Source organism: Sturnus vulgaris, chromosome 30 (assembly GCF_052056855.1).
Source record: "Sturnus vulgaris isolate bStuVul1 chromosome 30, bStuVul1.hap1, whole genome shotgun sequence".
NCBI lineage: Eukaryota > Metazoa > Chordata > Aves > Passeriformes > Sturnidae > Sturnus > Sturnus vulgaris.
The window spans coordinates 3,659,343-3,672,031 of NC_142272.1; the positions used below are offsets into that span (position 1 = coordinate 3,659,343).

Below are 12,689 nucleotides of genomic sequence, written 5' to 3' on the forward strand. Positions count from 1 at the left end.
GCACTGCTGGGGCAGCGCTGACGCCTCAGGCCAGGGCCTGGGGGCTCCAGGCTCCTTGGCCAGGCTCTGTCCACAACACTTGGCCAGCCCAATGCTGAGCACAAAAGAGCCCCGGGAGCAGCCCCAGGCTGGCCGTGGGCAGGCTGGGGGCAAACAGCATGGCTGGTGCTCTGCAAGCTCCCTGCAAGGGGGACACCCTGGCAAGGAGCAGCAGAGCAGGGGCTGATCCATCCCCACTGCGCTGGACACCCCAGGGCAGCGTCCTAGAGTGTCCTCATGCACCTGCCAACAACATCCCCCCTCTGCAGCCCTGGCCTCTCCCCCAGCTCACACAGGAGCCGCATCCTTGCAGGCACACACACGGCAGCACTGGCTCAGGAGCCCCTGTTTGCATTGCACACAGCAGGCTCAGCACCCCCATGGTGCTGCTGTGGGGACATGGAGCTGAGTGAGCACAAATGCCATCAGCCCTGGGGCCAGCAAGGGCTGGGGGACGGCAGGGAAACCACTCAGCTTTGTGGTGGCCTCTGAAGTCAGCCAGAAAGTTTGTTCCCCTGAGCTGTGAGTTTCCTGTCCCTCTGCAGATGTTATTGTTCAGAGCCAGGGCTGCCTGGCAGCCACCCCCAAACTGTCCTGAGTATTTCCTTGGCTTCAGCTTTCTTTCCTTTACTCTTCCTAGAAATGGTTCTAGATTTCTTCCTCTTTCCCATCCCTGTCCCTCCCCTGAAAACAGCCCATCCCTGTTTGCCTTTTCCTCTCTGGCCCCACTCCTCATTTCAGGTCCTGAGCTGCCACCATGGGAACATCCCTTGGGGAGCAGAAGCATCCTCCACGTGCTTCAGGAATTATCTGCAGGGTCCTGCAGTGCCTCGTGCTGCTCCCTTGCCAGAGACACCACAGGCCAAGGGGGCACATTTGTTCTGCTGTGTCTGGGTGTGGGGCTCCCTGTTGTGGGCAATGAGGAGGGGCTGGAGAGGCTCTGCAGGACTGACAGGATGGGCTTTGGGGCTGTGTGGAGAAGCTGAGGGACCTGGGCTGCTGGACCTTGTGAAGAGGAGGCCCAGGGCTCATCCTGCAACTGCTCCAGGGGTGGTTTGAGAGACTCACAGAATCAGCCAGGCTGGAAAAGACCTTGGAGATCATCAAGTCCATCCTGTGAACTTACACCACCTTCTCTACTTTGCGCCTCCTCCAGGATAAACATCCCCAGCTCCCTCTGTTGCTCCTCACAGGACTTCTGTTCCAGACCCCTCACCAGCCTTGTTGCCCTTCTCTGGACACACTCCAGCCCCTCCATGTCCTTCCTAAATTGGGTGCCCAGAACTGGACACAGCACTCGAGGTGCTGCCCAACCAGTGCTGAGCACAGGGGAAGAATCACTGCCCTTCTCCTGCTGGCCACACCATTCCTGATCCAGGCCACAAACCATTGGCCTTCTTGGCCACCTGGGCACACTGCTGGCTCATGTCCAGCCTGCTGTCCATCTGTGCCCCCAGGTCCCTTTTCTCCTGGCCACTGTCCAGCCACTCTGTCCCCACCATGTAACACTGAAGGGGTTAATGTGGCCAAAGTTCAGAACCCGGCACTTGGTCTTGTTAAACCTCTCCTTGGATTTGGGCCCTGGATCCAGCCTGTCTAAGTCTGTGTACAGAGCCCTCCTACCCTCCAGAAGATCCGCACTCACACCCAGCTTGGTGCCATCTGCACATTTGCTGATGCTGCACTCAATGCCCTCATCCAGATCATCAATGCAGATATTGAAATCCACGCTGGCTGCCTCTGATCCCTCAGCCATCCTGGAGGTGCCCTGTGATGGCACTCAAGGTGATCTGTTCCATCACCTCACCAGGCACCCAGGTCAGGCTGACAGGCCTGCACTTCCCCACATCCTCCTTCCAGCCCTTCTTGGGCATGGGCTCACATTGGCACCTCCAGTCCTCTGGCACCTCCCTGCTGAGCCAGCACTGATGAGAAATGATGGAGAGCAGCTTGGGGAGCTCATCCAGCAGCTCCCTCATCCCCCTAGGATGGATCCCATCTGGTCCAGAGACACCTGTGAGCATCTGAGTGGCTCAGCAGGTCCCCAGCTGCTTCCTCCTGGATTACAGGGGGTCTGTTCTGCTCCCTGTCCCCATCTCCCAGCTCAGGTGAACACTTGTCCTGAGGACAACCTGACTGACTTTTTGTTGAAAACTGAGGCAAAGAAAGGGTTAAGTATCCCAGTCTTTTCCTCATCTTTGGCAACAATATCCCACCAAAAAAAGAATGGATTTTCTACTTGTTCCTCATTTTGCCTGTAATGTTTTAATAAAATAATTTCTGATATCTTCTGCAGAAGTGGCCAGGTTATGTCCTAATTGAGGTTTCACTTCTCTTAATTTTTTTTCACTTCTCTAATTCTCTCATTGGCATGATTAAAAAAAAATCTTTAAACCCTTCCTGAGTTGTCTGCCTCTCTGTGCAAAGCCTCTTTTTTTCCCTGAGTGCTTGGAAAAAGCTCCATGCTCAGCCAAGCCAGTCAGTTTTCTTGCTATGTCACTGATCACTTTTTGGCACAGATGGACAGGCTGCGCCTTCAAGATTTCTTTCTTGTAGTGTGTCCATTCTTTCTGGAATCCTTTGTTTGAAAATGTGCTTTCCCATAAGAAAATCAGTACCTGATTTAGTACTGTCAAAATTTGCATCCTGAATAAACTGAAATCTGTGTGACTCAAGTGTAGAAGTTTTGTTGAGGCCCCTCCTCCTTTCACAGAATATTTAAAAACTCAATAATTTTATGGCCACTGTAGCCCAAACAGCCTCTGACCACCACATCTCCCACCAGCCCTTCTCTCTTTGTGAACAGCAGGAGACAGAGCTTTCCTGGGCAGTGGGAAGAGAAGGAAACCTCCCCAAAGTGCAGCCTGGAAGGTTCAGCCTGGAGGTGAGGAAACAGAAAAGTCCCTCCCAGGGCAGAATGTTGGTGCCCGAGGTGTCCCAGCGTGAGGCTGGGCCAGGCCATGGCTCTGTGTGCCAGGAGCCGGCAGCGCTGGGTGCAGGGAGCCCAGGGAGGGCACAGCAATGCTGGGCTGAGAAATGCTGGGGGGGACAGCAAGATGGGCGTTTTTGTTACTGTTTAAAAATCTACTATTAAATTTAATCTTGTTGCTTGATAAATTGGAAAAATAGAACATCATTCATAACACCAGGTAAGCAGTGGTGGTCGAATAAACGTCCTTATCCCAATTCACAAACTCTCCGGAGACAGTCAGTCTCACAGATAACTGTCTGGTCCTTGTAGATAACCACCAGGGAAATCTGGAAGTCTGCTCCTTGAGATTGGCAGCACTGATCAAACAAAGGCAGGAAGGGCTATCGGGAAGACTGATATTGCAAGCTGGTATCCATGCAGCTTACTTGGAAAACATAACATAGCATAATATAACAAGGTGATTTTAAACAGAACTATTTAATCATATCATTTCTTTTATCTAGTCTTCATGCTTCAGTTCAGAGCTTAGTATTCTGGTTTATACAAGCCCCAATGCTTTTGTGATTAACACGGATCTTTTATCGATGGTCCCAGGATGGAGGCAGAGGGGATGGAGCCGGCTGGGGTGGAGAAGGATGCCCCGAGAGTGGAGGGGGATGGGGATGGAGGCGGGGGAGATGAGGGTGGATCCAGGGCAAGGCGGGCACGGCCCGGGAGCGGATCCTGGCGGCGGCTCCTCCTCCCGGGGCAGCGCGGGCGGATGATCCTGGGGAGCGGCCGCGGGGTGCGGGACGGGACCGGGAGAACGGGGGGATAGCGGGGATTGGGGGGATAGCGGGGAACGGGGGGATAGCGGGGATTGGGGGGGATAGCGGGGATTGGGGGGATAGCGGGGAACGGGGGGATAGCGGGGATTGGGGGGATAGCGGGGAACGGGGGAATAGCGGGGATTGGGGGGATAGCGGGGATTGGGGGGGATAGCGGGGAACGGGGGGGATAGCGGGGAACGGGGGGATAGCGGGGATTGGGGGGATAACGGGGAACGAGGGGGATAGCGGGGAACGGGGGGATAGCGGGGATTGGGGGGATAGCGGGGATTGGGGGGATAGCGGGGAATGGGGGGATAGCGGGGATTGGGGGGATAGCGGGGAATGGGGGGATAGCGGGGAACGGGGGGGATAGCGGGGAACGGGGGGATAGCGGGGAACGGGGGGGATAGCGGGGATTGGGGGGATAGCGGGGATTGGGGGGGATCCTCTGTGTGGATGCCGGTGCCGGGGCTGTGGAAGGAAGGGGAGGAGGAGGAGGAGGAGGAGGAGGAGGCGCTGGCCGGCCCGGGATGAGCGCTGGCATGTATTATCTGAGGCGAGCTGATGTCTCTCACCGCTTTAGCTCTAGAATTACTCTGAGGCCCGGCCATCCCTCCCTCCCTCCCTCCGGCAGCGCAGCTTTTGCCCGCGGTGCCATCGAGTCCCCGGGCCGGGCTCTGAGCCCGGAGCTCTGCTCAGGCCGGCCCTAAAGCCGCAATGTTTTGTGCTTCCCGCAGGTGTGTGCTTAAAGCCGGGACATTCCAGGCCCGGTGTCTGATGCAGCGTTTTGGAGAGTGCCCAGAGCTGCAGGTGCCAGTGGCACAGGTGAGGTTTGGGGTGACCCAGGCGCTCCCAAGGCTTTGGATGTGCAGCCCCTGGGAAGGCTCCCTGTGCCTGTGCTGGGCTCCTGTCAGCTCCCCAGGCATGGGTTTGTGGGCAGGGAAAGGAAAGGAGCCAGGGCCTCGTGTTCATCTGGGTCCTTTTGTATCTAAAGTCCAGATTTGGCTTCTGGTGCTGTATTTTCTACTGCAATTTAAACATTCTGTTTTTAATAAAACTATTTCTGGTGTCGTTTTCGTGTCCCTGGAGACACAATGGCCATCGTGTGGGGAGGAGGGAGAGCTCAGGAAGGAGAAAGGATGGGGGAAAGGTGCTTGTAATTTTACTTCTCAATGTCCTCTGATTTTTTGGGCAGTAACTTCAGGTCATTCTCCTCCATGGAGTGTGTTTGGCCAGTGATCAGGGCGAGGTTTCTCCCCGTTCTTATCCCAGGGCAGGAGCCTTTCAGCGTGGGCTCTGTGCCACTGGGTGGCCTCGTGGTTTTCTGTCTCTTGTGATCGCTGTGTGCATCTCCAGGGAGGCAAACGAGGCCATGCTGAGCCTCGAGATGCAAAATGTTCCCATTTGCCAGGGAAATGTTCGTGTTGGCCAGGCTGGGAACATCTCAGCATGTCCAGGGCCGGTGAGGGATGGGGTCCAGCACTCCAAGTGACGCTGGGACCAGAACCACAAGGACCATTTGGAGCCACACTTGACCCTGGGGATGACCTTGACCTCAGCCTGACGCTGCTTCACCCCAGGACAGGAGAGCCACCATCAGCTTTTATTACCCACCCATAAAAGCTTCACCTCTGAACCTCCCCAAATCCCATCTGGGACCCCCCCACGGGACCCCCCCAAACTCTGGGATCCCCCTCCAGCCCCCTCAGCCACGCTGTGGCCGCAGCTTCATCTCAGTGAAGGGGATGGAGACGTTGAAGCCTTTCCAGGGGAACCAGTGATGCCCTGTGGGGAGCTGGGGGGTCAGAACCCTTGGAGAGTTCCAGAGACCCCCATAAATCCCCATAGAGACCCCACAGTCGCTCCCCAGATTCCTATAGGCACTCATGGACCCTTAGGGATCCCCATAGACACCCCAGAGACCACAGAGATCCCCACAGGCCCTACAGGACCACACAGGCCCTATAGATCCCACAGACCCTTTTTCCACAGGGCCCTATGGAACCCTATGGACTCCCACAGACCCCAATGGACCCTCAGAGAGCCCCATGGACCCTCCCAAAGATTCCCTCATACACCCCCAGACCCCTCCATAGTCCTATAGCCCACCCTAGACCTCCCCTAGCCCCCTTAAAATACCCAAAGCCCCTTGCAAAGACCCCCAGAGCCCCTCCATATCCCCCAAAATCCCCTCCAGACTCCCCCGAAATCCCCTCCAGACCTCATAAATACCCCCCATATTTCCCCATACCCCCTTAAATCCCCTCAAGACCCCCCCGAATTCCCCCCCAGACCCCCCAATCCCCCACCCCGTGCCCCCCCCCGGCCCAGGTGGGTACCTGGTGGTCCCGGGGGTCCCGTAGAGCCCGTTCAGGTTGGCACAGTGGCAGTTTCGGTACCACCAGGCTCGCCCGGAGGCCGCGGGGTGGGGGGGGGGGTGGTGGGGGCGGCCCGAGGGGTCCCGAGGGTCCCGGGAGTCCCGGTCCCGTGTGGAGAAGGGGCTGCCCGAGTGGTAGGAGAGGGCATCTCCTGTGGGGGGACATGTCAGGGACCCCCAGACTCAGCAGGAGCCACCAAAACCCACCCGAAACCCCAATACCCCCAGGGACCCCAAAACCCACCAGGGACCCCACAGCCCCCTGCCAACCAATGAACCCCAAACCCCCAGGGATCCCAAATCCCATCAGGACCCCACAGAATTCCCCAAATACCCCAAGGACCCCAAAACTTATCAGGCACCCCCAAATCCACCAGAAACCCCAAAACCACCAGGGACCCCCAGGGACCCCAAAACCCACCAGCGACCCCACAGTCCTCTGCCATCCAGTGAACCCCCAAACCCCCCATGGATCCCAAATCCCATCAGGACTCCACAGAATTCCCCAAATACCCCAGGGACCCCAAAACCCACCAGCGACCCCACAGTCATCTGCCATCCAGTGAACCCCAAACCCCCAGGGATCCCAAATCCCATCAGGACTCCCAAAAATTCCACCCCAACCTCCCCCGGAGCCCCCCCGGCCCCGGCGGTGCCGCTGAACGCTCCCACGCGGAGCCGGTACCGCTCCTGGGCGCTGCCCACGGCCAAGTCGCGATAGATCGCCAAGGCCGAGTCGCGACCGGCCCGCAGCTCCACGCGCAGCTCCGTGGGGGTCGCGGCCGTCGGCTCGTGCAGCGCCTCGTTCCCTGCACCCCAAAAATCCTCCGGTACCCCCAGGACTCCTGCGGGGTCCCCTCGAGATCCCCCGTCCCCCCCAGTGCTCTCCCTGAAATATTGGGGACCCCCAAACTGCTGGGGACCCCAAAAGTGCCCCATTAACTCCTGGAGACCCCCCAAATCCTTCCCGGACCCCAAAACCGGATCTGAATATTGGGGGACCCCAGAAGTGTCCCCTGATCTCCTGGAGACCCCCCAAATCCTTCCCGGAACCCAAAACCGGATTTGAATATTTGGGGGAGACCTCCAAACTCTCGGAGACCCCAAAAGTGATACCTCCCTCAAATCCTTCCCGGACCCCAAACCAGATCTGAATGTTTGGAGGACCCCCCCCGGATCCTACAAGTTCCCCTCTCGGGCCCCTGGGGATCCCCCAAATTTTGGGGTCCCACCGAGTACCCCCTGCTGCCGCCCCAGGCTCTCCTCAAAGTTCCCCCAAACCCTGGCAGTGCCTCCCAGTCCCCCCAGATATTTTTATAGGTCCCCCCAAAAATCCCCAGGGCCCACCAAAATCCCCAGGGCCCCCAAAATCCCCAGGGCTCCCCCGGCCGAGCCAGAATTCGCCGCCGACGTTGCCAAAGCCGCGGGCGTACGAGTCCAACCCCCTCCAAAAACCCCAAAACCCCTGTGATAAATGCGATTCGTGCTAATTAAGTTGTAACTATATTAACAAAATTGTATTTAGATCAATAGAAGACAATTGTTACAGAGTGAGAAGGGGGAGATGGGTGAGCCAGGATAAAAGACATCTTACAGAGGTTGGGAGTCAAAGAAGGAGGTTGGAAGAAAGTCAGATAAGAATAGTCGAAGGACGAAGGTCTGATAAGCGGCATCTAGAAATACAGCTTCAACCTTGAAGCTGTCAAAAATGGAATGATTCCAAGCATGGGACTTAATTAAAGTCATGTTATGGAAAACATCTGCTCAGTCACACAGGGCGCCTGCGCTACCTGCAGGTCACACCTCGGTCACTGATGAAGATGATGAGCCTTCATCGGAAATAAGACCCTCAAAAGGATGAGAGACCCCCTAACCCATTAGTAGAGCATGCACCGTGCAGTATAGTTACGTAGATTTTAGGAATAGAAACTAGGAGGAGCTTTCTAGAAACTTCTGTAGCCTACAGTCAATAAGTGGGATTGTTAGCCTGGATGCTTTGGTACGTGAGGAATGGGAGCCACTCCCCGTACCCCCGGTCGGAGGGGGCCCCTCCCCGGTCGGTTTTGCTTATGCTTTATATGAACCTCAATTATACTAAATTACTTACTGCCAAATTTTGTATATTCTTAAATATATGCACTTTGATTGTTTCATCTCCAATACTTTAATTGTCATCTCCAATACTTTGATTGTATTCATTTTGTTACTATTAAAAACTTACTATTAAATTTAATCTTGTTGCTTGATAAATTGGGAAAAATAGAACATCATTCATAACACCCTCTGATCCCCCAAACCCCAATTTCCATCCCATAAACCCTAGAGAAGCCCTCCAGTCCCTCCCAGTGCCCCCCAGTCCCCTCCCAGTGCCTTTCCAGCACCCCTCAACCTCTCCAATGCCCTCCAACACCCCCTGCGGGACCCCCCCAATTACCCCAAACCCCCTCATTTCCCCCCCATAAACCCTGTAGAGCCCCCCACTCCCTCCCAGTATCCCAAAGTTCCCTCTCAGTGCCCCCCAGCACCCCTCAACCTCCCCAACACCCCCTGCAGGACCCCCAATTGCCCCCAAACCCCCTCAGGACGCCCCAGTTGCCCCCAAACCCCCTAATTTCCCCCCCAAAAAACGCCATAAATCCTCCTCTAAACCCCTGTAGGACCCCCCAGCATTGCTCCCAGTGCTCCCAGTGCTCCCAGTCGCACCAGGCAGCCGCCGCCGTCCGTGTCCATGTCACAGAAGAGGCGGAGGGGCCGGGCCGGGTCCCCCCCGAGGAAGATGAGGGTGTCCCGGGAGGGTCCCGGCCCGTTCCGCTGCTCCTCGGCGCAGTCCCGGGGATGGGGGTGCGGGAGTGGGGCTGGGGGGAGCATTGGGGTCACCTCAGACACCCCAAAAAGTTTCTGGGAATTCAGGGGTGACCCCTCCCCAAAATGACACAGGCACCCCCCAATGCCTCCATTCGAAATTTGGGGGTCTGGGTGACACCCCCAGGATCTGAGACCCCCCTCAGATGATCCAGGGCTGGAGCTGTCCCCCCAAAAGACACAGATCTCCCAAAAAAGCACGCAGGGGTACAGCTGTCCCCCCTCAAAGGACACAGACCCCCCCCAAAAAAGCGCCCCAAATAACCCCCAAATGACTCCATAAACCCCAAATAACCCCCAAATAACCCCAAATAATCCCCAATTAACCCCCAAAACCCCCTAAATAATCCCCAAATACCCCCCACTTCCCCCAGTAACCCTACCCCCATTTTGGGGGGTCCAGGTGCCCCTCCCTCCCCCATAGCTCCCCCCACTCACGAGTGTCAAAGGAGGCCTCCAGGGGGCACTTTTGGGGTGTCCCCCTCGGCCCCACAGCCGCACCCCATAGCGCCCCGCGGGCTCCAGCCCCCAGAGCTGCTGCGATGTCGCCTCGGGGGGCAGCCACAGGGTCTGGGGGGGCACGGGGGGTTTTGGGGTACCCCAATGGGGACAGCGGGGTCCCCAGGAATGGTATTGGGGTCTCAAAGGAATAATTGGGGTCCCCCAAAGCTGTATTGGGGTGCCATTACCAAAGGAGGGTAATGGGATACCCCGAGGTGTTATTGGGGTTCCCAGGGGGGTATTGGGGTCCCCCAGAGCTGTATTGGGGTTCCCAGAGGGTCACTGGGGTCCCTCAAGGAGATATTGGGGTGCCATTACCAAAGGAGGGTAATGGGATACCCCGAGGTGTTATTGGGGTTCCCAGGGGGGTATTGGGGTCCCCCAGAGCTGTATTGGGGTTCCCAGAGGGTCACTGGGGTCCCTCAAGGAGATATTGGGGTGCCATTACCAAAGGAGGGTAATGGGATACCCCGAGGTGTTATTGGGGTTCCCAGGGGGGTATTGGGGTCCCCCAGAGCTGTATTGGGGTTCTCAGAGGGTCACTGGGGTTCCTCAAGGAGATATTGGGGTGCCATTACCAAAGGAGGGTAATGGGATACCCCGAGGTGTTACTGGGGTCCCAAGCAGATATTGGGGGACACCCGGGGGTTTTTAGGTTCCTTTTGGGGGGTCGTTACCTGCTGGGACCCCCCGGGGGGGCCGTACTCCAGCTCGTAGCCATCGGGGGGGCGCGGGGGGGGTCCCAGTGCAGCCGGGCACTGTGGGGTCACAGTGAGCCCACCCACAGGGTCCCTGGGCCACCTGGGGAAGGACACACTGCTGACATCTACAGCAGCCCCAAATCCCCTTCTGATACCCCAAAAATCACTGTGGTCACCCCAAACCCCCCACCCCCACACCCCAAACCCTCCCATGGGCCCCCCAGCCCTGCCCTCACACCGTGCCCGATGGACATGGCCCAACTCCCCCAAATTTTCCCCCAAAGACCCCCCCCAGTCACCCTCAGCCCCCAGTTTCCCCCAATGCCTGCCAGACCTGTTTCCCCCAGGACCTCCCAGTCCCCTGAGTTCTTCCCAGTTTCCCCCAGTCCTCTCCAGTCCCCAACTCCACCCCAATTCCCCCCTGACTCAGTTTCCCCTCATTCTCCAATTTCCCCCTCCCCATTCCCAGTTCGCCTCGATCTCCACCAGTCCCTTCAGTCCCCAGTTCCCTCCAGTTCCTCCCAGTTACCCCCAGGTCTCAGAGCCCTCAGTTGCCATCGGTTCACCCCAGTCTCCTGTTTCTCCCAGTTCTCCAAACCTCCCAGTTATCCCCAGTTCCTCCAGTTCCCCCAGTCCCCAGTTCCCTCCAGTTCCTCACAGGCCCAGTTCCCCCAGTTTCCCAAACCCCCCAGTTGTCCCCAATTCCTCCAGTTCCCCCAGTTCTCCTGCCAGTTGCTCCCAGTGCTACATTGCCCCTAATCTCCAGTTCCCCCCAGTCCTCTGGCTACCCCCAGCTCCCACTTTTGCCCAGTTCTCCCAAGTACCCTCAGCCCCAGTTGCTCCCAGTCCCCCTCTAATCCCACTGTTCTCCCTGGTCCCTGAGCTGTCCCAATCCCCCCAAAACTGTTCCCAGTCACCCCAATAACGACTCCCTCATATTCCTCCAGTTTCCACAAGTCCCTCTCAGTTCACCCCCAGTACCCCCCAAATCCTCCCCAGTGCCCAGTTTCCCCCAGTCTTTGCCAGTCCTCAGCTCCACCCCAGTTTGCCCAGTTTGCCCCGGTTCCACGCAGTTTCAGCCAGGCCCCACATGACCCCAGACCCCATTTCCAACCTGTCCCCCTTAGCTTTTCCCAGTTCCTCCCAGTCCCCAGGTGATCAGAGTCCCTCCAGGAGTTACACTCCCCCAAATCTCCACTCCCCTCCAATCCCTGCTCTCACTTTCCCCTGAATCCCCAAGTCCTCAGTGCCCTCCGAGCTGCCCCTGGGCCCCACTCCCAGCCCTGTCCCCACTCCAGCTCCATTCCCAGAGGGGTCCTGGGGGAATCCCCGCAGCCCCTCACCAGTGGTGGCCTCACTGGAGACGTGGTCGCTCCTTTTGCCTCCCCTCAGCCCATAGAGGTGGAAGCGGTACCGGCGGGACGGGGACAGCCCCGGCACCGTCACCGAGCGGGACTCGCCATCGATGGGCAGGGCCTGGGGCTGGCCCTGGGCATCCCGGTACTGCAGCACAAAGGAGTCAAAGGAGCCCTCAGGGATGTTCCACTGCAGCTGCACAGAGTTGGGGCTGGCACTGGAGACCTTCAGCTCTCCCAGCACTGCCTGTGTCAAGGGGGCCTCAGATGGAGGGGCCTCAGTTTGGGGATGTGCAGTTTGGAGAACGTCAGCTCTGGGGGCCTCAGTGGAGGTGTCCATTGAGGGTGAGGGCAGATCCTCGGGGTCAGCTGCAGCAACAACAGAGAGGGGACACTGACGGGTGTGGGCATTGGTATGTCCATCCATTTGTCCATCCATCATCCACCCAACTATCCATTATCCATCATGCACCATCTCCTCCCAGTCCCTTCTCACCATTCCCTCCTCACCCATCACTGAGCACCCAATGACCCCAGCCCATCCAATCAACCACTGACTCTTCCATGGACTTACTGACCAGCATCTGCCATCATCCACCACCTTCATCATCATCATAATCAACATTATCCATCATCCTGATTTCTCCAATATCCACCATCATCCATCATCCACCCATGCATTCATCCATCATTCATTCATCTGTCCATCTATCATCCATCCATCCATCCATCCATCCATCCATCCATCATCCATCCATCCATCATCCATCATCCATCCATCCATCCATCCATCCATCCATCCTTCCATCATCCATCCATCCATCCATCCATCATCCATCCATCATCCATCATCCCTTCATGCATTCCTCCATCATGCATTCATCCATCATTCATTCATCTGTCCATCCATCATCCATCCATCCATCCATCCATCATCCATCCATCATCCATCCATCATCCATCCATCCATCCATCCATCCATCCATCCATCCATCCATCCATCCATCCATCCATCCATCCTTCCTCCATCCACTCTCCATCCACTGCCATTCCATTGTCCATCCATCATCCATTGTTCATCCATCTTCCACCACCCATCATCATCATCCATCT

General features: G+C 57.1%; 1 non-coding gene across 1 annotated transcript; it reads left to right on the top strand.

Moving 5' to 3' along the window:
* The first annotated feature begins 4,302 nt into the window (after positions 1-4,302).
* Positions 4,303-4,386, top strand: LOC148220858 (small nucleolar RNA SNORD45). Its single transcript, XR_015808825.1, has one exon. It is a non-coding gene; the product is annotated as a small nucleolar RNA SNORD45 (small nucleolar RNA).
* Positions 4,387-12,689: the final 8,303 nt, after the last annotated feature.